This window comes from Styela clava, chromosome 15, assembly GCF_964204865.1.
Source record: "Styela clava chromosome 15, kaStyClav1.hap1.2, whole genome shotgun sequence".
NCBI lineage: Eukaryota > Metazoa > Chordata > Ascidiacea > Stolidobranchia > Styelidae > Styela > Styela clava.
In genome coordinates, this window is record NC_135264.1 from 7547551 (window position 1) to 7567166 (window position 19616).

The 19616-nt window shown below is 46.3% G+C and overlaps 68 non-coding genes and 29 pseudogenes across 68 annotated transcripts; all 97 read right to left on the reverse strand.

The window, feature by feature from the left end:
- Positions 1–63: 63 nt before the first annotated feature.
- Positions 64–181, reverse strand: LOC144412939 (5S ribosomal RNA; annotated as a pseudogene).
- An 81-nt stretch (positions 182–262) lies between these two features.
- LOC144417244 (5S ribosomal RNA) lies at positions 263–381 on the reverse strand. The gene has a single exon (XR_013473137.1). It is a non-coding gene; the product is annotated as a 5S ribosomal RNA (ribosomal RNA).
- Positions 382–462: 81 nt separating this feature from the next.
- LOC144416742 (5S ribosomal RNA) lies at positions 463–581 on the reverse strand. The gene has a single exon (XR_013472635.1). It is a non-coding gene; the product is annotated as a 5S ribosomal RNA (ribosomal RNA).
- Positions 582–666: 85 nt separating this feature from the next.
- LOC144415246 (5S ribosomal RNA) lies at positions 667–785 on the reverse strand. The gene has a single exon (XR_013471138.1). It is a non-coding gene; the product is annotated as a 5S ribosomal RNA (ribosomal RNA).
- Positions 786–870: 85 nt separating this feature from the next.
- Positions 871–989, reverse strand: LOC144412155 (5S ribosomal RNA). The gene has a single exon (XR_013469046.1). It is a non-coding gene; the product is annotated as a 5S ribosomal RNA (ribosomal RNA).
- Positions 990–1070: 81 nt separating this feature from the next.
- Positions 1071–1189, reverse strand: LOC144418066 (5S ribosomal RNA; annotated as a pseudogene).
- An 81-nt stretch (positions 1190–1270) lies between these two features.
- Positions 1271–1389, reverse strand: LOC144415530 (5S ribosomal RNA). The gene has a single exon (XR_013471422.1). It is a non-coding gene; the product is annotated as a 5S ribosomal RNA (ribosomal RNA).
- Positions 1390–1470: 81 nt separating this feature from the next.
- LOC144412940 (5S ribosomal RNA) lies at positions 1471–1588 on the reverse strand (annotated as a pseudogene).
- A 274-nt stretch (positions 1589–1862) lies between these two features.
- Positions 1863–1971, reverse strand: LOC144413102 (5S ribosomal RNA; annotated as a pseudogene).
- Positions 1972–2052: 81 nt separating this feature from the next.
- On the reverse strand, positions 2053–2171 carry LOC144412166 (5S ribosomal RNA). Its single transcript, XR_013469047.1, has one exon. It is a non-coding gene; the product is annotated as a 5S ribosomal RNA (ribosomal RNA).
- An 81-nt stretch (positions 2172–2252) lies between these two features.
- LOC144415162 (5S ribosomal RNA) lies at positions 2253–2371 on the reverse strand. Its single transcript, XR_013471054.1, has one exon. It is a non-coding gene; the product is annotated as a 5S ribosomal RNA (ribosomal RNA).
- An 81-nt stretch (positions 2372–2452) lies between these two features.
- LOC144418195 (5S ribosomal RNA) lies at positions 2453–2571 on the reverse strand (annotated as a pseudogene).
- Positions 2572–2652: 81 nt separating this feature from the next.
- Positions 2653–2771, reverse strand: LOC144418346 (5S ribosomal RNA; annotated as a pseudogene).
- An 81-nt stretch (positions 2772–2852) lies between these two features.
- LOC144417193 (5S ribosomal RNA) lies at positions 2853–2971 on the reverse strand. The gene has a single exon (XR_013473086.1). It is a non-coding gene; the product is annotated as a 5S ribosomal RNA (ribosomal RNA).
- Positions 2972–3056: 85 nt separating this feature from the next.
- On the reverse strand, positions 3057–3175 carry LOC144416948 (5S ribosomal RNA). Its single transcript, XR_013472840.1, has one exon. It is a non-coding gene; the product is annotated as a 5S ribosomal RNA (ribosomal RNA).
- Positions 3176–3260: 85 nt separating this feature from the next.
- On the reverse strand, positions 3261–3379 carry LOC144415041 (5S ribosomal RNA). Its single transcript, XR_013470933.1, has one exon. It is a non-coding gene; the product is annotated as a 5S ribosomal RNA (ribosomal RNA).
- An 81-nt stretch (positions 3380–3460) lies between these two features.
- Positions 3461–3579, reverse strand: LOC144415661 (5S ribosomal RNA). Its single transcript, XR_013471554.1, has one exon. It is a non-coding gene; the product is annotated as a 5S ribosomal RNA (ribosomal RNA).
- An 81-nt stretch (positions 3580–3660) lies between these two features.
- Positions 3661–3779, reverse strand: LOC144415247 (5S ribosomal RNA). Its single transcript, XR_013471139.1, has one exon. It is a non-coding gene; the product is annotated as a 5S ribosomal RNA (ribosomal RNA).
- An 85-nt stretch (positions 3780–3864) lies between these two features.
- On the reverse strand, positions 3865–3983 carry LOC144415249 (5S ribosomal RNA). Its single transcript, XR_013471141.1, has one exon. It is a non-coding gene; the product is annotated as a 5S ribosomal RNA (ribosomal RNA).
- Positions 3984–4064: 81 nt separating this feature from the next.
- On the reverse strand, positions 4065–4183 carry LOC144415163 (5S ribosomal RNA). The gene has a single exon (XR_013471055.1). It is a non-coding gene; the product is annotated as a 5S ribosomal RNA (ribosomal RNA).
- An 81-nt stretch (positions 4184–4264) lies between these two features.
- Positions 4265–4383, reverse strand: LOC144418196 (5S ribosomal RNA; annotated as a pseudogene).
- An 81-nt stretch (positions 4384–4464) lies between these two features.
- On the reverse strand, positions 4465–4583 carry LOC144418347 (5S ribosomal RNA; annotated as a pseudogene).
- Positions 4584–4664: 81 nt separating this feature from the next.
- LOC144417194 (5S ribosomal RNA) lies at positions 4665–4783 on the reverse strand. The gene has a single exon (XR_013473087.1). It is a non-coding gene; the product is annotated as a 5S ribosomal RNA (ribosomal RNA).
- Positions 4784–4868: 85 nt separating this feature from the next.
- LOC144416678 (5S ribosomal RNA) lies at positions 4869–4987 on the reverse strand. The gene has a single exon (XR_013472571.1). It is a non-coding gene; the product is annotated as a 5S ribosomal RNA (ribosomal RNA).
- An 85-nt stretch (positions 4988–5072) lies between these two features.
- On the reverse strand, positions 5073–5191 carry LOC144412177 (5S ribosomal RNA). The gene has a single exon (XR_013469048.1). It is a non-coding gene; the product is annotated as a 5S ribosomal RNA (ribosomal RNA).
- Positions 5192–5272: 81 nt separating this feature from the next.
- On the reverse strand, positions 5273–5391 carry LOC144415662 (5S ribosomal RNA). The gene has a single exon (XR_013471555.1). It is a non-coding gene; the product is annotated as a 5S ribosomal RNA (ribosomal RNA).
- Positions 5392–5472: 81 nt separating this feature from the next.
- Positions 5473–5591, reverse strand: LOC144415250 (5S ribosomal RNA). The gene has a single exon (XR_013471142.1). It is a non-coding gene; the product is annotated as a 5S ribosomal RNA (ribosomal RNA).
- Positions 5592–5676: 85 nt separating this feature from the next.
- LOC144415251 (5S ribosomal RNA) lies at positions 5677–5795 on the reverse strand. The gene has a single exon (XR_013471143.1). It is a non-coding gene; the product is annotated as a 5S ribosomal RNA (ribosomal RNA).
- Positions 5796–5880: 85 nt separating this feature from the next.
- On the reverse strand, positions 5881–5999 carry LOC144417285 (5S ribosomal RNA). Its single transcript, XR_013473178.1, has one exon. It is a non-coding gene; the product is annotated as a 5S ribosomal RNA (ribosomal RNA).
- Positions 6000–6080: 81 nt separating this feature from the next.
- Positions 6081–6199, reverse strand: LOC144415531 (5S ribosomal RNA). The gene has a single exon (XR_013471423.1). It is a non-coding gene; the product is annotated as a 5S ribosomal RNA (ribosomal RNA).
- An 82-nt stretch (positions 6200–6281) lies between these two features.
- LOC144418345 (5S ribosomal RNA) lies at positions 6282–6399 on the reverse strand (annotated as a pseudogene).
- An 81-nt stretch (positions 6400–6480) lies between these two features.
- Positions 6481–6599, reverse strand: LOC144417473 (5S ribosomal RNA). The gene has a single exon (XR_013473352.1). It is a non-coding gene; the product is annotated as a 5S ribosomal RNA (ribosomal RNA).
- An 85-nt stretch (positions 6600–6684) lies between these two features.
- LOC144412188 (5S ribosomal RNA) lies at positions 6685–6803 on the reverse strand. Its single transcript, XR_013469049.1, has one exon. It is a non-coding gene; the product is annotated as a 5S ribosomal RNA (ribosomal RNA).
- An 81-nt stretch (positions 6804–6884) lies between these two features.
- Positions 6885–7003, reverse strand: LOC144415252 (5S ribosomal RNA). The gene has a single exon (XR_013471144.1). It is a non-coding gene; the product is annotated as a 5S ribosomal RNA (ribosomal RNA).
- An 85-nt stretch (positions 7004–7088) lies between these two features.
- On the reverse strand, positions 7089–7207 carry LOC144415253 (5S ribosomal RNA). The gene has a single exon (XR_013471145.1). It is a non-coding gene; the product is annotated as a 5S ribosomal RNA (ribosomal RNA).
- An 85-nt stretch (positions 7208–7292) lies between these two features.
- LOC144417286 (5S ribosomal RNA) lies at positions 7293–7411 on the reverse strand. The gene has a single exon (XR_013473179.1). It is a non-coding gene; the product is annotated as a 5S ribosomal RNA (ribosomal RNA).
- Positions 7412–7492: 81 nt separating this feature from the next.
- Positions 7493–7611, reverse strand: LOC144415357 (5S ribosomal RNA). Its single transcript, XR_013471249.1, has one exon. It is a non-coding gene; the product is annotated as a 5S ribosomal RNA (ribosomal RNA).
- Positions 7612–7693: 82 nt separating this feature from the next.
- On the reverse strand, positions 7694–7811 carry LOC144412249 (5S ribosomal RNA; annotated as a pseudogene).
- Positions 7812–7892: 81 nt separating this feature from the next.
- On the reverse strand, positions 7893–8011 carry LOC144415426 (5S ribosomal RNA). The gene has a single exon (XR_013471318.1). It is a non-coding gene; the product is annotated as a 5S ribosomal RNA (ribosomal RNA).
- Positions 8012–8092: 81 nt separating this feature from the next.
- On the reverse strand, positions 8093–8211 carry LOC144416127 (5S ribosomal RNA). The gene has a single exon (XR_013472021.1). It is a non-coding gene; the product is annotated as a 5S ribosomal RNA (ribosomal RNA).
- An 84-nt stretch (positions 8212–8295) lies between these two features.
- LOC144412736 (5S ribosomal RNA) lies at positions 8296–8404 on the reverse strand (annotated as a pseudogene).
- Positions 8405–8485: 81 nt separating this feature from the next.
- Positions 8486–8604, reverse strand: LOC144418286 (5S ribosomal RNA; annotated as a pseudogene).
- Positions 8605–8685: 81 nt separating this feature from the next.
- On the reverse strand, positions 8686–8804 carry LOC144412200 (5S ribosomal RNA). Its single transcript, XR_013469051.1, has one exon. It is a non-coding gene; the product is annotated as a 5S ribosomal RNA (ribosomal RNA).
- An 81-nt stretch (positions 8805–8885) lies between these two features.
- Positions 8886–9004, reverse strand: LOC144418198 (5S ribosomal RNA; annotated as a pseudogene).
- An 81-nt stretch (positions 9005–9085) lies between these two features.
- Positions 9086–9204, reverse strand: LOC144414844 (5S ribosomal RNA). The gene has a single exon (XR_013470734.1). It is a non-coding gene; the product is annotated as a 5S ribosomal RNA (ribosomal RNA).
- Positions 9205–9285: 81 nt separating this feature from the next.
- Positions 9286–9404, reverse strand: LOC144412211 (5S ribosomal RNA). Its single transcript, XR_013469052.1, has one exon. It is a non-coding gene; the product is annotated as a 5S ribosomal RNA (ribosomal RNA).
- An 81-nt stretch (positions 9405–9485) lies between these two features.
- Positions 9486–9604, reverse strand: LOC144416479 (5S ribosomal RNA). Its single transcript, XR_013472372.1, has one exon. It is a non-coding gene; the product is annotated as a 5S ribosomal RNA (ribosomal RNA).
- Positions 9605–9685: 81 nt separating this feature from the next.
- Positions 9686–9804, reverse strand: LOC144415858 (5S ribosomal RNA). The gene has a single exon (XR_013471752.1). It is a non-coding gene; the product is annotated as a 5S ribosomal RNA (ribosomal RNA).
- An 82-nt stretch (positions 9805–9886) lies between these two features.
- On the reverse strand, positions 9887–10004 carry LOC144418129 (5S ribosomal RNA; annotated as a pseudogene).
- Positions 10005–10085: 81 nt separating this feature from the next.
- LOC144417584 (5S ribosomal RNA) lies at positions 10086–10204 on the reverse strand. Its single transcript, XR_013473363.1, has one exon. It is a non-coding gene; the product is annotated as a 5S ribosomal RNA (ribosomal RNA).
- Positions 10205–10288: 84 nt separating this feature from the next.
- LOC144416129 (5S ribosomal RNA) lies at positions 10289–10407 on the reverse strand. The gene has a single exon (XR_013472023.1). It is a non-coding gene; the product is annotated as a 5S ribosomal RNA (ribosomal RNA).
- An 85-nt stretch (positions 10408–10492) lies between these two features.
- On the reverse strand, positions 10493–10601 carry LOC144412738 (5S ribosomal RNA; annotated as a pseudogene).
- An 81-nt stretch (positions 10602–10682) lies between these two features.
- On the reverse strand, positions 10683–10801 carry LOC144416115 (5S ribosomal RNA). Its single transcript, XR_013472009.1, has one exon. It is a non-coding gene; the product is annotated as a 5S ribosomal RNA (ribosomal RNA).
- An 81-nt stretch (positions 10802–10882) lies between these two features.
- LOC144414775 (5S ribosomal RNA) lies at positions 10883–11001 on the reverse strand. The gene has a single exon (XR_013470665.1). It is a non-coding gene; the product is annotated as a 5S ribosomal RNA (ribosomal RNA).
- Positions 11002–11082: 81 nt separating this feature from the next.
- LOC144418349 (5S ribosomal RNA) lies at positions 11083–11201 on the reverse strand (annotated as a pseudogene).
- An 81-nt stretch (positions 11202–11282) lies between these two features.
- Positions 11283–11401, reverse strand: LOC144412222 (5S ribosomal RNA). The gene has a single exon (XR_013469053.1). It is a non-coding gene; the product is annotated as a 5S ribosomal RNA (ribosomal RNA).
- An 81-nt stretch (positions 11402–11482) lies between these two features.
- Positions 11483–11601, reverse strand: LOC144412233 (5S ribosomal RNA). Its single transcript, XR_013469054.1, has one exon. It is a non-coding gene; the product is annotated as a 5S ribosomal RNA (ribosomal RNA).
- An 81-nt stretch (positions 11602–11682) lies between these two features.
- On the reverse strand, positions 11683–11801 carry LOC144412244 (5S ribosomal RNA). Its single transcript, XR_013469055.1, has one exon. It is a non-coding gene; the product is annotated as a 5S ribosomal RNA (ribosomal RNA).
- An 81-nt stretch (positions 11802–11882) lies between these two features.
- LOC144416480 (5S ribosomal RNA) lies at positions 11883–12001 on the reverse strand. Its single transcript, XR_013472373.1, has one exon. It is a non-coding gene; the product is annotated as a 5S ribosomal RNA (ribosomal RNA).
- Positions 12002–12082: 81 nt separating this feature from the next.
- On the reverse strand, positions 12083–12201 carry LOC144415254 (5S ribosomal RNA). Its single transcript, XR_013471146.1, has one exon. It is a non-coding gene; the product is annotated as a 5S ribosomal RNA (ribosomal RNA).
- An 85-nt stretch (positions 12202–12286) lies between these two features.
- LOC144412255 (5S ribosomal RNA) lies at positions 12287–12405 on the reverse strand. The gene has a single exon (XR_013469056.1). It is a non-coding gene; the product is annotated as a 5S ribosomal RNA (ribosomal RNA).
- An 81-nt stretch (positions 12406–12486) lies between these two features.
- On the reverse strand, positions 12487–12605 carry LOC144416305 (5S ribosomal RNA). Its single transcript, XR_013472198.1, has one exon. It is a non-coding gene; the product is annotated as a 5S ribosomal RNA (ribosomal RNA).
- An 81-nt stretch (positions 12606–12686) lies between these two features.
- Positions 12687–12805, reverse strand: LOC144417604 (5S ribosomal RNA; annotated as a pseudogene).
- Positions 12806–12886: 81 nt separating this feature from the next.
- Positions 12887–13004, reverse strand: LOC144412290 (5S ribosomal RNA; annotated as a pseudogene).
- Positions 13005–13085: 81 nt separating this feature from the next.
- LOC144411974 (5S ribosomal RNA) lies at positions 13086–13194 on the reverse strand (annotated as a pseudogene).
- An 81-nt stretch (positions 13195–13275) lies between these two features.
- LOC144415844 (5S ribosomal RNA) lies at positions 13276–13394 on the reverse strand. The gene has a single exon (XR_013471738.1). It is a non-coding gene; the product is annotated as a 5S ribosomal RNA (ribosomal RNA).
- An 81-nt stretch (positions 13395–13475) lies between these two features.
- LOC144413795 (5S ribosomal RNA) lies at positions 13476–13594 on the reverse strand. Its single transcript, XR_013469686.1, has one exon. It is a non-coding gene; the product is annotated as a 5S ribosomal RNA (ribosomal RNA).
- Positions 13595–13675: 81 nt separating this feature from the next.
- On the reverse strand, positions 13676–13794 carry LOC144412266 (5S ribosomal RNA). Its single transcript, XR_013469057.1, has one exon. It is a non-coding gene; the product is annotated as a 5S ribosomal RNA (ribosomal RNA).
- An 81-nt stretch (positions 13795–13875) lies between these two features.
- LOC144415255 (5S ribosomal RNA) lies at positions 13876–13994 on the reverse strand. The gene has a single exon (XR_013471147.1). It is a non-coding gene; the product is annotated as a 5S ribosomal RNA (ribosomal RNA).
- An 85-nt stretch (positions 13995–14079) lies between these two features.
- Positions 14080–14198, reverse strand: LOC144417657 (5S ribosomal RNA; annotated as a pseudogene).
- Positions 14199–14279: 81 nt separating this feature from the next.
- Positions 14280–14398, reverse strand: LOC144417525 (5S ribosomal RNA; annotated as a pseudogene).
- An 81-nt stretch (positions 14399–14479) lies between these two features.
- On the reverse strand, positions 14480–14598 carry LOC144415870 (5S ribosomal RNA). Its single transcript, XR_013471764.1, has one exon. It is a non-coding gene; the product is annotated as a 5S ribosomal RNA (ribosomal RNA).
- An 81-nt stretch (positions 14599–14679) lies between these two features.
- On the reverse strand, positions 14680–14797 carry LOC144418131 (5S ribosomal RNA; annotated as a pseudogene).
- Positions 14798–14878: 81 nt separating this feature from the next.
- LOC144412295 (5S ribosomal RNA) lies at positions 14879–14996 on the reverse strand (annotated as a pseudogene).
- Positions 14997–15077: 81 nt separating this feature from the next.
- LOC144412277 (5S ribosomal RNA) lies at positions 15078–15196 on the reverse strand. Its single transcript, XR_013469058.1, has one exon. It is a non-coding gene; the product is annotated as a 5S ribosomal RNA (ribosomal RNA).
- An 81-nt stretch (positions 15197–15277) lies between these two features.
- On the reverse strand, positions 15278–15396 carry LOC144412288 (5S ribosomal RNA). Its single transcript, XR_013469059.1, has one exon. It is a non-coding gene; the product is annotated as a 5S ribosomal RNA (ribosomal RNA).
- An 81-nt stretch (positions 15397–15477) lies between these two features.
- On the reverse strand, positions 15478–15596 carry LOC144414448 (5S ribosomal RNA). The gene has a single exon (XR_013470338.1). It is a non-coding gene; the product is annotated as a 5S ribosomal RNA (ribosomal RNA).
- An 81-nt stretch (positions 15597–15677) lies between these two features.
- Positions 15678–15796, reverse strand: LOC144415532 (5S ribosomal RNA). The gene has a single exon (XR_013471424.1). It is a non-coding gene; the product is annotated as a 5S ribosomal RNA (ribosomal RNA).
- An 81-nt stretch (positions 15797–15877) lies between these two features.
- LOC144418313 (5S ribosomal RNA) lies at positions 15878–15995 on the reverse strand (annotated as a pseudogene).
- Positions 15996–16076: 81 nt separating this feature from the next.
- On the reverse strand, positions 16077–16195 carry LOC144416130 (5S ribosomal RNA). Its single transcript, XR_013472024.1, has one exon. It is a non-coding gene; the product is annotated as a 5S ribosomal RNA (ribosomal RNA).
- An 85-nt stretch (positions 16196–16280) lies between these two features.
- LOC144412739 (5S ribosomal RNA) lies at positions 16281–16389 on the reverse strand (annotated as a pseudogene).
- Positions 16390–16469: 80 nt separating this feature from the next.
- LOC144416550 (5S ribosomal RNA) lies at positions 16470–16588 on the reverse strand. The gene has a single exon (XR_013472443.1). It is a non-coding gene; the product is annotated as a 5S ribosomal RNA (ribosomal RNA).
- An 81-nt stretch (positions 16589–16669) lies between these two features.
- LOC144412299 (5S ribosomal RNA) lies at positions 16670–16788 on the reverse strand. Its single transcript, XR_013469060.1, has one exon. It is a non-coding gene; the product is annotated as a 5S ribosomal RNA (ribosomal RNA).
- An 81-nt stretch (positions 16789–16869) lies between these two features.
- Positions 16870–16988, reverse strand: LOC144412465 (5S ribosomal RNA; annotated as a pseudogene).
- An 81-nt stretch (positions 16989–17069) lies between these two features.
- Positions 17070–17188, reverse strand: LOC144412311 (5S ribosomal RNA). Its single transcript, XR_013469062.1, has one exon. It is a non-coding gene; the product is annotated as a 5S ribosomal RNA (ribosomal RNA).
- An 81-nt stretch (positions 17189–17269) lies between these two features.
- Positions 17270–17388, reverse strand: LOC144412322 (5S ribosomal RNA). Its single transcript, XR_013469063.1, has one exon. It is a non-coding gene; the product is annotated as a 5S ribosomal RNA (ribosomal RNA).
- Positions 17389–17469: 81 nt separating this feature from the next.
- LOC144416481 (5S ribosomal RNA) lies at positions 17470–17588 on the reverse strand. Its single transcript, XR_013472374.1, has one exon. It is a non-coding gene; the product is annotated as a 5S ribosomal RNA (ribosomal RNA).
- Positions 17589–17669: 81 nt separating this feature from the next.
- LOC144415430 (5S ribosomal RNA) lies at positions 17670–17788 on the reverse strand. The gene has a single exon (XR_013471322.1). It is a non-coding gene; the product is annotated as a 5S ribosomal RNA (ribosomal RNA).
- Positions 17789–17873: 85 nt separating this feature from the next.
- Positions 17874–17992, reverse strand: LOC144412333 (5S ribosomal RNA). The gene has a single exon (XR_013469064.1). It is a non-coding gene; the product is annotated as a 5S ribosomal RNA (ribosomal RNA).
- An 81-nt stretch (positions 17993–18073) lies between these two features.
- On the reverse strand, positions 18074–18192 carry LOC144417725 (5S ribosomal RNA; annotated as a pseudogene).
- An 81-nt stretch (positions 18193–18273) lies between these two features.
- LOC144415533 (5S ribosomal RNA) lies at positions 18274–18392 on the reverse strand. The gene has a single exon (XR_013471425.1). It is a non-coding gene; the product is annotated as a 5S ribosomal RNA (ribosomal RNA).
- An 81-nt stretch (positions 18393–18473) lies between these two features.
- Positions 18474–18591, reverse strand: LOC144412227 (5S ribosomal RNA; annotated as a pseudogene).
- Positions 18592–18672: 81 nt separating this feature from the next.
- On the reverse strand, positions 18673–18791 carry LOC144416963 (5S ribosomal RNA). Its single transcript, XR_013472855.1, has one exon. It is a non-coding gene; the product is annotated as a 5S ribosomal RNA (ribosomal RNA).
- An 81-nt stretch (positions 18792–18872) lies between these two features.
- Positions 18873–18991, reverse strand: LOC144415458 (5S ribosomal RNA). Its single transcript, XR_013471350.1, has one exon. It is a non-coding gene; the product is annotated as a 5S ribosomal RNA (ribosomal RNA).
- Positions 18992–19072: 81 nt separating this feature from the next.
- LOC144412344 (5S ribosomal RNA) lies at positions 19073–19191 on the reverse strand. Its single transcript, XR_013469065.1, has one exon. It is a non-coding gene; the product is annotated as a 5S ribosomal RNA (ribosomal RNA).
- Positions 19192–19272: 81 nt separating this feature from the next.
- Positions 19273–19391, reverse strand: LOC144415256 (5S ribosomal RNA). Its single transcript, XR_013471148.1, has one exon. It is a non-coding gene; the product is annotated as a 5S ribosomal RNA (ribosomal RNA).
- Positions 19392–19476: 85 nt separating this feature from the next.
- On the reverse strand, positions 19477–19594 carry LOC144412178 (5S ribosomal RNA; annotated as a pseudogene).
- Between the last annotated feature and the right edge of the window lie 22 nt (positions 19595–19616).

Here is a 19616-nt window from a genome sequence, read left to right on the forward strand (position 1 = left end):
AGTAGTAGTCTATTCGGCTATTTGTTAGAAAACACAGCAAAATCGAATGAAACGACGACGAAAAGCTTACGACACTCGGTATTCCCAGCCGGTCACCCATGCAAGTAATAACCGAACACGACATTGCTTAACTTCCGAGATCGACGAGATCGGGTGCATTCAACGTGGTATGGTTGTAGGCGATAAAGTAGTAGTCTATTCGGCTATTTGTATTTCGCAATTGTTAGAAAACAGAGCAAAATCGAATGAAACGGCGACGAAAAGCCTACGACACTCGGTATTCCCAGCCGGTCACCCAAGCAAATACTAACCGAGCCCGACATTGCTTAACTTTCGAGATCGAACGAGATCGGGTGCATTCAACGTGGTATGGTTGTAGGCGATAAAGTAGTAGTCTATTCAGCTATTTGTATTTCGCAGTTGTTGGAAAACAGAGCAAAATCGAATGAAACGGCGACGAAAAGCCTACGACACTCGGTATTCCCAGCCGGTCAACCATGCAAGTACTAACCGAGCCCGACATTGCTTAACTTCCGAGATCGAACGAGATCGGGTGCATTCAACGTGGTATGGTTGTAGTCGATAAAGTAGTAGTCTGTTCTGCTATTTGTATTTTGCAGTTGTTAGAAAACAGAGAAAAAACGAATGGAACGGCGACGAAAGAAAAGCCTACGACACTCGGTATTCCCAGCCGGTCACCCATGCAAGTACTAACCGAGCCCGACATTGCTTAACTTCCGAGATCGAACGAGATCGGGTGCATTCAACGTGGTATGGTTGTAGTCGATAAAGTAGTAGTCTGTTCTGCTATTTGTATTTTGCAGTTGTTAGAAAACAGAGAAAAAACGAATGGAACGGCGACGAAAAAAAAGCCTACGACACTCGGTATTCCCAGCCGGTCACCCATGCAAGTACTAACCGAGCCCGACATTGCTTAACTTCCGAGATCGAACGAGATCGGGTGCATTCAACGTGGTATGGTTGTAGGCAATAAAGTAGTAGTCTATTTGGCTATTTGTATTTCGCAGTTGTTAGAAAACAGAGCAAAGTCAAATGAAACGGCGACGAAAAGCCTACGACACTCGGTATTCCCAGCCGGTCATCGATGCAAGTACTAACCTAGCCCGACATTGCTTAACTTCCGAGATCGAACGAGATCGGGTGCATTCACCGTGGTATGGTTGTAGGCGATAAAGTAGTAGTTTATTCGGCTATTTGTATTTTGCAGTTGTTAGAAAACAGAGCAAAATCGAATGAAACGGCGACGAAAAGCCTACGACACTCGGTATTCCCAGCCGGTCACCCATGCAAGTACTAACCAAGCCCGACATTGCTTAACTTCCGAGATCGAACAAGATCGGGTGCATTCAACGTGGTATGGTTGTAGGCGATAAAGTAGTAGTCTATTCGGCTATTTGTATTTCGCAGTTGTTAGAAAACACAGCAAAATCGAATGAAACGACGACGAAAAGCTTACGACACTCGGTATTCCCAGCCGGTCACCCATGCAAGTAATAACCGAACACGACATTGCTTAACTTCCGAGATCGACGAGATCGGGTGCATTCAACGTGGTATGGTTGTAGGCGATAAAGTAGTAGTCTATTCGGCTATTTGTATTTCGCAATTGTTAGAAAACAGAGCAAAATCGAATGAAACGGCGACGAAAAGCCTACGACACTCGGTATTCCCAGCCGGTCACCCAAGCAAGTACTAACCGAGCCCGACATTGCCTAACTTACGAGATAGGGTGCATTCAACGTGGTATGGTTGTAGGCGATAAAGTAGTAGTCTATTCGGCTATTTGTATTTTGCAGTTGTTGGAAAACAGAGCAAAAACGAATGGAACGGCGACGAAAAAAAGCCTACGACACTCGGTATTCCCAGCCGGTCACCCATGCAAGTACTAACCGAGCCCGACATTGCCTAACTTACGAGATAGGGTGCATTCAACGTGGTATGGTTGTAGGCGATAAAGTAGTAGTCTCTTCGGCTATTTGTATATCGCAGTTGTTGGAAAACAGAGCAAAATCGAATGAAACGGCGACAAAAAGCCTACGACACTCGGTATTCCCAGCCGGTCACCCATGCAAGTACTAACCGAGCCCGACATTGCTTAACTTCCGAGATCGAACGAGATCGGGTGCATTCAACGTGGTATGGTTGTAGGCGATAAAGCAGTAGTCTATTCGGCTATTTGTATTTCGCAGTTGTTGGAAAACAGAGCAAAATCGAATGAAACGGCGACGAAAAGCCTACGACACTCGGTATTCCAAGCCGGTCACCCATGCAAGTACTAACCGAGCCCGACATTGCTTAACTTCCGAGATCGAACGAGATCGGGTGCATTCAACGTGGTATGGTTGTAGGCGATAAAGTAGTAGTCTATTCGGCTATTTGTATTTCGCAGTTGTTGGAAAACAGAGCAAAATCGAATGAAACGGCGACGAAAAGCCTACGACACTCGGTATTCCCAGCCGGTCACCCAAGCAAGTACTAACCGAGCCCGACATTGCTTAACTTCCGAGATCGAACGATAACGGGTGCATTCAACGTGGTATGGTTGTAGGCGATAAAGTAGTAGTCTATTCGGTTATTTGTATTTCGCAGTTGTTGGAAAACAGAGCAAAATCGAATGAAACGGCGACGAAAAGCCTACGACACTCGGTATTCCCAGCCGGTCACCCATGCAAGTACTAACCGAGCCCGACATTGCTTAATCTCCGAGATCGAACGAGATCGGGTGCATTCACCGTGGTATGGTTGTAGGTGATAAAGTAGTAGTCTATTCGGCTATTTGTATTTCGCAGTTGTTGGAAAACAGAGCAAAATCGAATGAAGCGGCGACGAAAAGCCTACGACACTCGGTATCCCCAGCCGGTCACCCATGCAAGTACTAACCGAGCCCGACATTGCTTAACTTCCGAGATCGAACGAGATCGGGTGCATTCAACGTGGTATGGTTGTAGTCGATAAAGTAGTAGTCTGTTCTGCTATTTGTATTTTGCAGTTGTTAGAAAACAGAGAAAAAACAAATGGAACGGCGACGAAAGAAAAGCCTACGACACTCGTTATTCCCAGCCGGTCACCCATGCAAGTACTAACCGAGCCCGACATTGCTTAACTTCCGAGATCGAACGAGATCGGGTGCATTCAACGAGGTATGGTTGTAGTCGATAAAGTAGTAGTCTGTTCTGCTATTTGTATTTTGCAGTTGTTAGAAAACAGAGAAAAAACGAATGGAACGGCGACGAAAAAAAAGCCTACGACACTCGGTATTCCCAGCCGGTCACCCATGCAAGTACTAACCGAGCCCGACATTGCTTAACTTCCGAGATCGAACGAGATCGGGTGCATTCAACGTGGTATGGATGTAGGCAATAAAGTAGTAGTCTATTCGGCTATTTGTATTTCGCAGTTGTTAGAAAACAGAGCAAAATCGAATGAAACGGCGATGAAAAGCCTACGACACTCGGTATTCCCAGCCGGTCACCCATGCAAGTACTAACCGAGCCCGACATTGCTTAACTTCCGAGATCGAACGAGATCGGGTGCATTCACCGTGGTATGGTTGTAGGCGATAAAGTAGTAGTCTATTCGGCTATTTGTATTTCGCAGTTGTTGGAAAACAGAGCAAAATCGAATGAAGCGGCGACGAAAAGCCTACGACACTCGGTATTCCCAGCCGGTCACCCATGCAAGTACTAACCGAGCCCGACATTGCTTAACTTCCGAGATCGAACGAGATCGGGTGCATTCAACGTGGTATGGTTGTAGTCGATAAAGTAGTAGTCTGTTCTGCTATTTGTATTTTGCAGTTGTTAGAAAACAGAGAAAAAACGAATGGAACGGCGACGAAAGAAAAGCCTACGACACTCGGTATTCCCAGCCGGTCACCCATGCAAGTACTAACCGAGCCCGACATTGCTTAACTTCCGAGATCGAACGAGATCGGGTGCATTCAACGTGGTATGGTTGTAGTCGATAAAGTAGTAGTCTGTTCTGCTATTTGTATTTTGCAGTTGTTGGAAAACAGAGCAAAATCGAATGAAACGGCGACGAAAAGCCTACGACACTCGGTATTCCAAGCCGGTCACCCATGCAAGTACTAACCGAGCCCGACATTGCTTAACTTCCGAGATCGAACGAGATCGGGTGCATTCAACGTGGTATGGTTGTAGGCGATAAAGTGGTAGTCTATTCGGCTATTTGTATTTCGCAGTTGTTGGAAAACAGAGCAAAATCGAATGAAACGGCGACGAAAAGCCTACGACACTCGGTATTCCCAGCCGGTCACCCAAGCAAGTACTAACCGAGCCCGACATTGCTTAACTTCCGAGATCGAACGATAACGGGTGCATTCAACGTGGTATGGTTGTAGGCGATAAAGTAGTAGTCTATTCGGTTATTTGTATTTCGCAGTTGTTGGAAAACAGAGCAAAATCGAATGAAACGGCGACGAAAAGCCTACGACACTCGGTATTCCCAGCCGGTCACCCATGCAAGTACTAACCGAGCCCGACATTGCTTAATCTCCGAGATCGAACGAGATCGGGTGCATTCACCGTGGTATGGTTGTAGGTGATAAAGTAGTAGTCTATTCGGCTATTTGTATTTCGCAGTTGTTGGAAAACAGAGCAAAATCGAATGAAGCGGCGACGAAAAGCCTACGACACTCGGTATCCCCAGCCGGTCACCCATGCAAGTACTAACCGAGCCCGACATTGCTTAACTTCCGAGATCGAACGAGATCGGGTGCATTCAACGTGGTATGGTTGTAGTCGATAAAGTAGTAGTCTGTTCTGCTATTTGTATTTTGCAGTTGTTAGAAAACAGAGAAAAAACAAATGGAACGGCGACGAAAGAAAAGCCTACGACACTCGTTATTCCCAGCCGGTCACCCATGCAAGTACTAACCGAGCCCGACATTGCTTAACTTCCGAGATCGAACGAGATCGGGTGCATTCAACGTGGTATGGTTGTAGTCCATAAAGTAGTAGTCTGTTCTGCTATTTGTATTTTGCAGTTGTTAGAAAACAGAGAAAAAACGAATGGAACGGCGACGAAAAAAAAGCCTACGACACTCGGTATTCCCAGCCGGTCACCCATGCAAGTACTAACCGAGCCCGACATTGCTTAACTTCCGAGATCGAACGAGATCGGGTGCATTCAACGTGGTATGGTTGTAGGCAATAAAGTAGTAGTCTATTCGGCTATTTGTATTTCGCAGTTGTTAGAAAACAGAGCAAAATCGAATGAAACGGCGATGAAAAGCCTACGACACTCGGTATTCCCAGCCGGTCACCCATGCAAGTACTAACCGAGCCCGACATTGCTTAACTTCCGAGATCGAACGAGATCGGGTGCATTCACCGTGGTATGGTTGTAGGCGATAAAGTAGTAGTCTATTCGGCTATTTGTATTTCGCAGTTGTTGGAAAACAGAGCAAAATCGAATGAAGCGGCGACGAAAAGCCTACGACACTCGGTATTCCCAGCCGGTCACCCATGCAAGTACTAACCGAGCCCGACATTGCTTAACTTCCGAGATCGAACGAGATCGGGTGCATTCAACGTGGTATGGTTGTAGTCGATAAAGTAGTAGTCTGTTCTGCTATTTGTATTTTGCAGTTGTTAGAAAACAGAGAAAAAACGAATGGAACGGCGACGAAAGAAAAGCCTACGACACTCGGTATTCCCAGCCGGTCACCCATGCAAGTACTAACCGAGCCCGACATTGCTTAACTTCCGAGATCGAACGAGATCGGGTGCATTCAACGTGGTATGGTTGTAGTCGATAAAGTAGTAGTCTGTTCTGCTATTTGTATTTTGCAGTTGTTAGAAAACAGAGAAAAAACGAATGGAACGGCGACGAAAAAAAAGCCTACGACACTCGGTATTCCAAGCCGGTCACCCATGCAAGTACTAACCGAGCCCGACATTGCTTAACTTCCGAGATTGAACGAGATCGGGTGCATTCAACGTGGTATGGTTGTAGGCAATAAAGTAGTAGTCTATTCGGCTATTTGTATTTCGCAGTTGTTAGAAAACAGAGCAAAATCGAATGAAACGGCGACGAAAAGCCTACGACACTCGGTATTCCCAGCCGGTCACCCATGCAAGTACTAACCAAGCCCGACATTGCTTAACTTCCGAGATCGAACAAGATCGGGTGCATTCAACGTGGTATGGTTGTAGGCGATAAAGTAGTAGTCTATTCGGCTATTTGTAAATACGCAGTTGTTAGAAAACACAGCAAAATCGAATGAAACGACGACGAAAAGCTTACGACACTCGGTATTCCCAGCCGGTCACCCATGCAAGTACTAACCGAACCCGACATTGCTTAACTTCCGAGATCGAGGAGATCGGGTGCATTCAACGTGGTATGGTTGTAGGCGATAAAGTAGTAGTCTATTCGGCTATTTGTATTTCGCAGTTGTTGGAAAACAGAGAAAAATCGAATGAAACGGCGACGAAAAGCCTACAACACTCGGTATTCCCAGCCGGTCACCCAAGCAAGTACTAACCGAGCCCGACATTGCTTAACTTCCGAGATCGAACGAGATCGGGTGCATTCAACGTGGTATGGTTGTAGGCGATAAAGTAGTAGTCTATTCTGCTATTTGTATTTTGCAGTTGTTAGAAAACAGAGAAAAAACGAATGGAACGGCGACGAAAAAAAAGCCTACGACACTCGGTATTCCCAGCCGGTCACCCATGCAAGTACTAACCGAGCCCGACATTGCTTAACTTCCGAGATCGAACGAGATCGGGTGCATTCAACGTGGTATGGTTGTAGGCAATAAAGTAGTAGTCTATTCGGCTATTTGTATTTCGCAAATGTTAGAAAACAGAGCAAAATCGAATGAAACGGTGACGAAAAGCCTACGACACTCGGTATTCCCAGCCGGTCACCCATGCAAGTACTAACCGAGCCCGACATTGCTTAACTTCCGAGATCGAACGAGATCGGGTGCATTCAACGTGGTATGGTTGTAGTCGATAAAGTAGTAGTCTGTTCTGCTATTTGTATTTTGCAGTTGTTAGAAAACAGAGAAAAAACGAATGGAACGGCGACGAAAGAAAAGCCTACGACACTCGGTATTCCCAGCCGGTCACCCATGCAAGTACTAACCGAGCCCGACATTGCTTAACTTCCGAGATCGAACGAGATCGGGTGCATTCAACGTGGTATGGTTGTAGTCGATAAAGTAGTAGTCTGTTCTGCTATTTGTATTTTGCAGTTGTTAGAAAACAGAGAAAAAACGAATGGAACGGCGACGAAAAAAAAGCCTACGACACTCGGTATTCCAAGCCGGTCACCCATGCAAGTACTAACCGAGCCCGACATTGCTTAACTTCCGAGATTGAACGAGATCGGGTGCATTCAACGTGGTATGGTTGTAGGCAATAAAGTAGTAGTCTATTCGGCTATTTGTATTTCGCAGTTGTTAGAAAACAGAGCAAAATCGAATGATACGGCGACGAAAAGCCTACGACACTCGGTATTCCCAGTCGGTCACCCATGCAAGTACTAACCAAGCCCGACATTGCTTAACTTCCGAGATCGAACAAGATCGGGTGCATTCAACGTGGTATGGTTGTAGGCGATAAAGTAGTAGTCTATTCGGCTATTTGTAAATACGCAGTTGTTAGAAAACACAGCAAAATCGAATGAAACGACGACGAAAAGCTTACGACACTCGGTATTCCCAGCCGGTCACCCATGCAAGTACTAACCGAACCCGACATTGCTTAACTTCAGAGATCGACGAGATCGGGTGCATTCAACGTGGTATGGTTGTAGGCGATAAAGTAGTAGTCTATTCGGCTATTTGTATTTTGCAGTTGTTGGAAAACAGAGCCAAATCGAATGAAACGGCGACGAAAAGCCTACAACACTCGGTATTCCCAGCCGGTCACCCAAGCAAGTACTAACCGAGCCCGACATTGCCTAACTTCCGAGATCGAACGAGATCGGGTGCATTCAACGTGGTATGGTTGTAGGCGATAAAGTAGTAGTCTATTCGGCTATTTGTATTTCGCAGTTGTTGGAAAACAGAGCAAAATCGAATGAAACGGCGACGAAAAGCCTACGACACTCGGTATTCCCAGCCGGTCACCCATGCAAGTACTAACCGAGCCCGACATTGCTTAACTTCAGAGATCGAACGAGATCGGGTGCATTCAACGTGGTATGGTTGTAGGCGTTAAAGTAGTAGTCTATTCGGCTATTTGTATTTCGCAGTTGTTGGAAAATAGAGCAAAAACGAATGGAACGGCTACGAAAAAAAGCCTACGACACTCGGTATTCCCAGCCGGTCACCCATGCAAGTACTAACCGAGCCCGACATTGCTTAACTTACGAGATCGGGTGCATTCAACGTGGTATGGTTGTAGGCGATAAAGTAGTAGTCTATTCGGCTATTTGTATATCGCAGTTGTTGGAAAACAGAGCACAATCGAATGAAACGGCGACAAAAAGCCTACGACACTCGGTATTCCCAGCCGGTCACCCATGCAAGTACTGACCGAGCCCGACATTGCTTAACTTCCCAGATCGAACGAGATCGGGTGCATTCAACGTGGTTTAGTTGTAGGCGATAAAGCAGTAGTCTATTCGGCTCTTTGTATTTCGCAGTTGTTGGAAAACAGAGCAAAATCGAATGAAACGGCGACGAGAAGCCTACGACACTCGGTATTCCCAGCCGGTCACCCATGCAAGTACTAACCGAGCCCGACATTGCTTAACTTCCGAGATCGAACGAGATCGGGTGCATTCAACGTGGTATGGTTGTAGGCGATAAAGTAGTAGTCTATTCGGCTATTTGTATTTCGCAGTTGTTGGAAAACAGAGCAAAATCGAATGAAACGGCGACGAAAAGCCTACGACACTCGGTATTCCCAGCCGGTCACCCAAGCAAGTACTAACCGAGCCCGACATTGCTTAACTTCCGAGATCGAACGATAACGGGTGCATTCAACGTGGTATGGTTGTAGGCGAAAAAGTAGTAGTCTATTCGGTTATTTGTATTTCGCAGTTGTTGGAAAACAGAGCAAAATCGAATGAAACGGCGACGAAAAGCCTACGACACTCGGTATTCCCAGCCGGTCACCCATGCAAGTACTAACCGAGCCCGACATTGCTTAACTTCCGAGATCGAACGAGATCGGGTGGATTCAACGTGGTATGGTTGTAGGCGATAAAGTAGTAGTCTATTCGGCTATTTGTATTTCGCAGTTGTTGGAAAACAGAGCAAAATCGAATCAAACGGCGACGAAAAGCCTACGACACTCGGTATTCCCAGCCGGTCACCCATGCAAGTACTAACCGAGCCCGACATTGCTTAACTTCCGAGATCGAACGAGATCGGGTGCATTCAACGTGGTATGGTTGTAGGCGATAAAGTAGTAGTCTATTCGGCTATTTGTATTTCGCAGTTGTTGGAAAACAGAGCAAAATCGAATGAAACGGCGACGAAAAGCCTACGACACTCGGTATTCCCAGCCGGTCACCCATGCAAGTACTAACCGAGCCCGACATTGCTTAACTTCCGAGATCGAACGAGATTGGGTGCATTCAACGTGGTATGGTTGTAGGCGATAAAGTAGTAGTCTATTCGGCTATTTGTATTTCGCAGTTGTTGGAAAACAGAGCAAAATCGAATGAAACGGCGACGAAAAGCCTACGACACTGGGTATTCCCAGCCGGTCACCCATGCAAGTACTAACCAAGCCCGACATTGCTTAACTTCCGAGATCAAACAAGATCGGGTGCATTCAACGTGGTATGGTTGTAGGCGATAAAGTAGTAGTCTATTCGGCTATTTGTAAATACGCAGTTGTTAGAAAACACAGCAAAATCGAATGAAACGACGACGAAAAGCTTACGACACTCGGTATTCCCAGCCGGTCACCCATGCAAGTACTAACCGAACCCGACATTGCTTAACTTCCGAGATCGACGAGATCGGGTGCATTCAACGTGGTATGGTTGTAGGCGATAAAGTAGTAGTCTATTCGACTATTTGTATTTTGCAGTAGTTGGAAAACAGAGCAAAATCGAATGAAACGGCGACGAAAAGCCTACAACACTCGGTATTCCCAGCCGGTCACCCAAGCAAGTACTAACCGAGCCCGACATTGCTTAACTTCCGAGATCGAACGAGATCGGGTGCATTCAACGTGGTATGGTTGTAGGCGATAAAGTAGTAGTAGTCTATTCGGCTATTTGTATTTCGCAGTTGTTGGAAAACAGAGCAAAATTGAATGAAACGGCGACGAAAAGCCTACGACACTCGGTATTCCCAGCCGGTCACCCATGCAAGTACTAACCGAGCCCGACATTGCTTAACTTCAGAGATCGAACGAGATCGGGTGCATTCAACGTGGTATGGTTGTAGGCGATAAAGTAGTAGTCTATTCGGCTATTTGTATTTCGCAGTTGTTGGAAAACAGAGCAAAAACGAATGGAACGGCGACGAAAAAAAAGCCTACGACACTCGGTATTCCCAGCCGGTCACCCATGCAAGTACTAACCGAGCCCGACATTGCTTAACTTACGAGATCGGGTGCATTCAACGTGGTATGGTTGTAGGCGATAAAGTAGTAGTCTATTCGGCTATTTGTATATCGCAGTTGTTGGAAAACAGAGCAAAATCGAATGAAACGGCGACAAAAAGCCTACGACACTCGGTATTCCCAGCCGGTCACCCATGCAAGTACTGACCGAGCCCGACATTGCTTAACTTCCGAGATCGAACGAGATCGGGTGCATTCAACGTGGTTTGGTTGTAGGCGATAAAGCAGTAGTCTATTCGGCTATTTGTATTTCGCAGTTGTTGGAAAACAGAGCAAAATCGAATGAAACGGCGACGAGAAGCCTACGACACTCGGTATTCCCAGCCGGTCACCCATGCAAGTACTAACCGAGCCCGACATTGCTTAACTTCCGAGATCGAACGAGATCGGGTGCATTCAACGTGGTATGGTTGCAGGCGATAAAGTAGTAGTCTATCCGGCTATTTGTATTTCGCAGTTGTTGGAAAACAGAGCAAAATCGAATGAAACGGCGACGAAAAGCCTACGACACTCGGTATTCCCAGCCGGTCACCCAAGCAAGTACTAACCGAGCCCGACATTGCTTAACTTCCGAGATCGAACGATAACGGGTGCATTCAACGTGGTATGGTTGTAAGCGAAAAAGTAGTAGTCTATTCGGTTATTTGTATTTCGCAGTTGTTGGAAAACAGAGCAAAATCGAATGAAACGGCGACGAAAAGCCTACGACACTCGGTATTCCCAGCCGGTCACCCATGCAAGTACTAACCGAGCCCGACATTGCTTAACTTCCGAGATCGAACGAGATCGGGTGCATTCAACGTGGTATGGTTGTAGGCGATAAAGTAGTAGTCTATTCGGCTATTTGTATTTCGCAGTTGTTGGAAAACAGAGCAAAATCGAATGAAACGGCGACGAAAAGCCTACGACACTCGGTATTCCCAGCCGGTCACCCATGCAAGTACTAACCGAGCCCGACATTGCTTAACTTCCGAGATCGAACGAGATCGGGTGCATTCAACGTGGTATGGTTGTAGGCGATAAAGTAGTAGTCTATTCTGCTATTTGTATTTCGCAGTTGTTGGAAAACAGAGCAAAATCGAATGAAACGGCGACGAAAAGCCTACGACACTCGGTATTCCCAGCCGGTCACCCATGCAAGTACTAACCGAGCCCGACATTGCTTAACTTCCGAGATCGAACGAGATCGGGTGCATTCAACGTGGTATGGTTGTAGGCGATAAAGTAGTAGTCTATTCTGCTATTTGTATTTCGCAGTTGTTGGAAAACAGAGCAAAATCGAATGAAACGGCGACGAAAAGCCTACGACACTCGGTATTCCCAGCCGGTCACCCATGCAAGTACTAACCGAGCCCGACATTGCTTAACTTCCGAGATCGAACGAGATTGGGTGCATTCAACGTGGTATGGTTGTAGGCGATAAAGTAGTAGTCTATTCGGCTATTTGTATTTCGCAGTTGTTGGAAAACAGAGCAAAATCGAATGAAGCGGCGACAAAAAGCCTACGACACTCGGTATTCCCAGCCGGTCACCCATGCAAGTACTAACCGAGCCCGACATTGCTTAACTTCCGAGATCGAACGAGATCGGGTGCATTCAACGTGGTATGGTTGTAGTCGATAAAGTAGTAGTCTGTTCTGCTATTTGTATTTTGCAGTTGTTAGAAATTAGAGAAAAAACGAATGGAACGGCGACGAAAAAAAAGCCTACGACACTCGGTATTCCCAGCCGGTCACCCATGCAAGTACTAACCGAGCCCGACATTGCTTAACTTCCGAGATCGAACGAGATCGGGTGCATTCAACGTGGTATGGTTGTAGGCAATAAAGTAGTAGTCTATTCGGCTATTTGTATTTCGCAGTTGTTAGAAAACAGAGCAAACTCGAATGAAACGGCGACGAAAAGCCTACGACACTCAGTATTCCCAGCCGGTCACCCATGCAAGTACTAACCGAGCCCGACATTGCTTAACTTCCGAGATCGAACGAGATCGAGTGCATTCAACGTGGTATGGTTGTAGGCAATAAAGTAGTAGTCTATTCGGCTATTTGTATTTCGCAGTTGTTAGAAAACAGAGCAAAATCGAATGAAACGGCGACGAAAAGCCTACGACACTCGGTATTCCCAGCCAGTCACCCATGCAAGTACTAACCAAGCCCGACATTGATTAACTTCCGAGATCGAACAAGATCGGGTGCATTCAACGTGGTATGGTTGTAGGCGATAAAGTAGTAGTCTATTCGGCTATTTGTATTTCGCAGTTGTTAGAAAACACAGCAAAATCGAATGAAACGACGACGAAAAGCTTACTACACTCGGTATTCCCAGCCGGTCACCCATGCAAGTACTAACCGAACCCGACATTGCTTAACTTCCGAGATCGACGAGATCTGGTGCATTCAACGTGGTATGGTTGTAGGCGATAAAGTAGTAGTCTATTCGGCTATTTGTATTTTGCAATTGTTTGAAAACAGAGCAAAATCGAATGAAACGGCGACGAAAAGCCTACGACACTCGGTATTCCCAGCCGGTCACCCATGCAAGTACTAACCGAGCCCGACATTGCTTAACTTCCGAGATCGGGTGCATTCAACGTGGTATGGTTGTAGGCGATAAAGTAGTAGTCTATTCGGCTATTTGTATTTCGCAGTTGTTGGAAAACAGAGCAAAATCGAATGAAACGGCGACGAAAAGCCTACGACACTCGGTATTCCCAGCCGGTCATCCATGCAAGTACTAACCGAGCCCGACATTGCTTAACTTCCGAGATCAAACGAGATCGGGTGCATTCAACGCGGTATGGTTGTAGGCGATAAAGTAGTAGTCTATTCGGCTATTTGTATTTCGCAGTTGTTGGAAAACAGAGCAAAATCGAATGAAAGGGCGACGAAAAGCCTACGACACTAGGTATTCCCAGCCGGTCACCCATGCAAGTACTAACCGAGCCCGACATTGCTTAACTTCCGAGTTCGAACGAGATCGGGTGCATTCAACGTGGTATGATTGTAGGCGATAAAGTAGTAGTCTATTCGGCTATTTGTATTTCGCAGTTGTTGGAAAACAGAGCAAAATCGAATGAAACGGCGACGAAAAGCCTACGACACTCGGTATTCCCAGCCGGTCACCCATGCAAGTACTAACCGAGCCCGACATTGCTTAACTTCCGAGATCGAACGAGATCGGGTGCATTCAACGTGGTATGGTTGTAGGCGATAAAGTGGTAGTCTATTCGGCTATTTGTATTTCGCAGTTGTTGGAAAACAGAGCAAAATCGAATGAAGCGGCGACGAAAAGCCTACGACACTCGGTATTCCCAGCCGGTCACCCATGCAAGTACTAACCGAGCCCGACATTGCTTAACTTCCGAGATCGAACGAGATCGGGTGCATTCAACGTGGTATGGTTGTAGTCGATAAAGTAGTAGTCTGTTTTGCTATTTGTATTTTGCAGTTGTTATAAAACAGAGAAAAAACGAATGGAACGGCGACGGAAAAAAAGCCTACGACACTCGGTATTCCTAGCCGGCCACCCACGCAAGTACTAACCGAGCCCGACATTGCTTAACTTTCGAGATCGAACGAGATCGGGTGCATTCAACGTGGTATGATTGTAGGCAATAAAGTAGTAGTCTATTCGGCTATTTGTATTTCGCAGTTGTTAGAAAACAGAGCAAAATGGAATGAAACGGCGACGAAAAGCCTACGACACTCGGTATTCCCAGCCGGTCACCCATGCAAGTACTAACCGAGCACGACATTGCTTAACTTCCGAGATCGAACGAGATCGGGTGCATTCACCGTGGTATGGTTGTAGGCGATAAAGTAGTAGTATATTCGGCTATTTGTATTACGCAGTAGTTAGAAAACGTAGCAAAATCGAATGAAACGGCGACGAAAAGCCTACGACACTCGGTATTCCCAGCCGGTCACCCATGCAAGTACTAACCAAGCCCGACATTGCTTAACTTCCGAGATCAAACAAGATCGGGTGCATTCAACGTGGTATGGTTGTAGGCTATAAAGTAGTAGTCTATTCGGCTATTTGTATTTCGCAGTTGTTAGAAAACACAGCAAAATCGAATGAAACGACGACGAAAAGCTTACGACACTCGGTATTCCCAGCCGGTCACCCATGCAAGTACTAACCGAACCCGACATTGCTTAACTTCCGAGATCGACGAGATCGGGTGCATTCAACGTGGTATGGTTGTAGGCGATAAAGTAGTAGTCTATTCGGCTATTTGTATTTCGCAATTGTTAGAAAACAGAGCAAAATCGAATGAAACGACGACGAAAAGCTTACGACACTCGGTATTCCCCGCCGGTCACCCATGCAAGTACTAACCGAACCCGACATTGCTTAACTTCCGAGATCGACGAGATCGGGTGCATTCAACATGGTATGGTTGTAGGCGATAAAGTAGTAGTCTATTCGGCTATTTGTATTTCGCAGTTGTTGGAAAGCAGAGCAAAATCGAACGAAACGGCGACGAAAAGCCTACGACACTCGGTATTCCCAGCCGGTCACCCATGCAAGTACTAACCGAGCCCGACATTGCTTAACTTCCGAGATCGAACGAGATCGGGTGCATTCAACGTGGTATGGTTGTAGGCGATAAAGTAGTAGTCTATTCGGCTATTTGTATTTCGCAGTTGTTGGAAAACAGAGCAAAATCGAATGAAACGGCGACGAAAAGCCTACGACACTCGGTATTCCCAGCCGGTCACCCATGCAAGTACTAACCGAGCCCGACATTGCTTAACTTCCGAGATCGAACGAGATCGGGTGCATTCAACGTGGTATGGTTGTAGGCAATAAAGTAGTAGTCTATTCGGCTATTTGTATTTCGCAGTTGTTGAAAAACAGAGCAAAATCGAATGAAACGGCGACGAAAAGCCTACGACACTCGGTATTCCCAGCCGGTCACCCATGCAGGTACTAACCGAGCCCGACATTGCTTAACTTCCGAGATCGAACGAGATCGGGTGCATTCAACGTGGTATGGTTGTAGGCGATAAAGTAGTAGTCTATTCGGCTATTTGTATTTCGCGGTTGTTGGAAAGCAGAGCAAAATCGAATGAAACGGCGACGAAAAGCCTACGACACTCGGTATTCCCAGCCGGTCACCCATGCAAGTACTAACCAAGCCCGACATTGCTTAACTTCCGAGATCGAACAAGATCGGGTGCATTCAACGTGGTATGGTTGTAGGCGATAAAGTAGTAGTCTATTCGGCTATTTGTATTTCGCAATTGTTAGAAAACAAAGCAAAATCGAATGAAACGACGACGAAAAGCTTACGACACTCGGTATTCCCAGCCGGTCACCCATGCAAGTACTAACCGAACCCGACATTGCTTAACTTCCGAGATCGACGAGATCGGGTGCATTCAACGTGGTATGGTTGTAGACGATAAAGTAGTAGTCTATTCGGCTATTTGTATTTCGCAGTTGTTGGAAAACAGAGCAAAATCGAATGAAACGGCGACGAAAAGCCTACGACACTCGGTATTCCCAGCCGGTCACCCATGCAAGTACTAACCGAGCCCGACATTGCTTAACTTCAGAGATCGAACGAGATCGGGTGCATTCAACGTGGTATGGTTGTAGGCGATAAAGTAGTAGTCTATTCGGCTATTTGTATTTCGCAGTTGTTGGAAAACAGAGCAAAAACGAATGGAACGGCGACGAAAAAAAAGCCTACGACACTCGGTATTCCCAGCCGGTCACCCATGCAAGTACTAACCGAGCCCGACATTGCTTAACTTACGAGATCGGGTGCATTCAACGTGGTATGGTTGTAGGCGATATAGTAGTATCTATTCGGCTATTTGTATATCGCAGTTGTTGGAAAACAGAGCAAAATCGAATGAAACGGCGACAAAAAGCCTACGACACTCGGTATTCCCAACCGGTCACCCATGCAAGTACTGACCGAGCCCGACATTGCTTAACTTCCGAGATCGAACGAGATCGGGTGCATTCAACGTGGTTTGGTTGTAGGCGATAAAGCAGTAGTCTATTCGGCTATTTGTATTTCGCAGTTGTTGGAAAACAGAGCAAAATCGAATGAAACGGCGACGAGAAGCCTACGACACTCGGTATTCCCAGCCGGTCACCCATGCAAGTACTAACCGAGCCCGACATTGCTTAACTTCCGAGATCGAACGAGATCGGGTGCATTCAACGTGGTATGGTTGTAGGCGATAAAGTAGTAGTCTATTCGGCTATTTGTATTTCGCAGTTGTTGGAAAACAGAGCAAAATCGAATGAAACGGCGACAAAAAGCCTACGACACTCGGTAATCCCAGCCGGTCACCCAAGCAAGTACTAACCGAGCCCGACATTGCTTAACTTCCGAGATCGAACGATAACGGGTGCATTCAACGTGGTATGGTTGTAGGCGAAAAAGTAGTAGTCTATTCGGTTATTTGTATTTCGCAGTTGTTGGAAAACAGAGCAAAATCGAATGAAACGGCGACGAAAAGCCTACGACACTCGGTATTCCCAGCCGGTCACCCATGCAAGTACTAACCGAGCCCGACATTGCTTAACTTCCGAGATCGAACGAGATCGGGTGCATTCAACGTGGTATGGTTGTAGGCGATAAAGTAGTAGTCTATTCGGCTATTTGTATTTCGCAGTTGTTGGAAAACAGAGCAAAATCGAATGAAACGGCGACGAAAAGCCTACGACACTCGGTATTCCCAGCCGGTCACCCATGCAAGTACTAACCGAGCCCGACATTGCTTAACTTCCGAGATCGAACGAGATCGGGTGCATTCAACGTGGTATGGTTGTAGGCGATAAAGTAGTAGTCTATTCGGCTATTTGTATTTCGCAGTTGTTGGAAAACAGAGCAAAATCGAATGAAACGGCGACGAAAAGCCTACGACACTCGGTATTCCCAGCCGGTCACCCATGCAAGTACTAACCGAGCCCGACATTGCTTAACTTCCGAGATCGAACGAGATTGGGTGCATTCAACGTGGTATGGTTGTAGGCGATAAAGTAGTAGTCTATTCGGCTATTTGTATTTCGCAGTTGTTGGAAAACAGAGCAAAATCGAATGAAGCGGCGACAAAAAGCCTACGACACTCGATATTCCCAGCCGGTCACCCATGCAAGTACTAATCGAGCCCGACATTGCTTAACTTCCGAGATCGAACGAGATCGGGTGCATTCAACGTGGTATGGTTGTAGTCGATAAAGTAGTAGTCTGTTCTGCTATTTGTATTTTGCAGTTGTTAGAAATTAGAGAAAAAACGAATGGAACGGCGACGAAAAAAAAGCCTACGACACTCGGTATTCCCAGCCGGTCACCCATGCAAGTACTAACCGAGCCCGACATTGCTTAACTTCCGAGATCGAACGAGATCGGGTGCATTCAACGTGGTATGGTTGTAGGCAATAAAGTAGTAGTCTATTCGGCTATTTGTATTTCGCAGTTGTTAGAAAACAGAGCAAACTGGAATGAAACGGCGACGAAAAGCCTACGACACTCAGTATTCCCAGCCGGTCACCCATGCAAGTACTAACCGAGCCCGACATTGCTTAACTTCCGAGATCGAACGAGATTGAGTGCATTCAACGTGGTATGGTTGTAGGCAATAAAGTAGTAGTCTATTCGGCTATTTGTATTTCGCAGTTGTTAGAAAACAGAGCAAAATCGAATGAAACGGCGACGAAAAGCCTACGACACTCGGTATTCCCAGCCGGTCACCCATGCAAGTACTAACCAAGCCCGACATTGCTTAACTTCCGAGATCGAACAAGATCGGGTGCATTCAACGTGGTATGGTTGTAGGCGATAAAGTAGTAGTTTATTCGGCTATTTGTATTTCGCAGTTGTTAGAAAACACAGCAAAATCGAATGAAACGACGACGAAAAGCTTACGACACTCGGTATTCCCAGCCGGTCACCCATGCAAGTACTAACCGAACCCGACATTGCTTAACTTCCGAGATCGACGAGATCTGGTGCATTCAACGTGGTATGGTTGTAGGCGATAAAGTAGTAGTCTATTCGGCTATTTGTATTTCGCAGTTGTTGGAAAACAGAGCAAAATCGAATGAAACGGCGACGAAAAGCCTACGACACTCGGTATTCCCAGCCGGTCACCGATGCAAGTACTAACCGAGCCCGACATTGCTTAACTTCCGAGATCGAACGAGATCGGGTGCATTCAACGTGGTATGGTTGTAGGCGATAAAGTAGTAGTCTATTCGGCTATTTGTATTTCGCAGTTGTTGGAAAACAGAGCAAAATCGAATGAAAGGGCGACGAAAAGCCTACGACACTCGGTATTCCCAGCCGGTCACCCATGCAAGTACTAACCGAGCCCGACATTGCTTAACTTCCGAGTTCGAACGAGATCGGGTGCATTCAACGTGGTATGATTGTAGGCGATAAAGTAGTAGTCTATTCGGCTATTTGTATTTCGCAGTTGTTGGAAAACAGAGCAAAATCGAATGAAACGGCGACGAAAAGCCTACGACACTCGGTATTCCCAGCCGGTCACCCATGCAAGTACTAACCGAGCCCGACATTGCTTAACTTCCGAGATCGAACGAGATCGGGTGCATTCAACGTGGTATGGTTGTAGGCGATAAAGTAGTAGTCTATTCGGCTATTTGTATTTCGCAGTTGTTGGAAAACAGAGCAAAATCGAATGAAGCGGCGACGAAAAGCCTACGACACTCGGTATTCCCAGCCGGTCACCCATGCAAGTACTAACCGAGCCCGACATTGCTTAACTTCCGAGATCGAACGAGATCGGGTGCATTCAACGTGGTATGGTTGTAGTCGATAAAGTAGTAGTCTGTTCTGCTATTTGTATTTTGCAGTTGTTAGAAAACAGAGAAAAAACGAATGGAACGGCGACGAAAAAAAAGCCTACGACACTCGGTATTCCTAGCCGGCCACCCATGCAAGTACTAACCGAACCCGACATTGCTTAACTTCCGAGATCGACGAGATCGGGTGCATTCAACATGGTATGGTTGTAGGCAATAAAGTAGTAGTCTATTCGG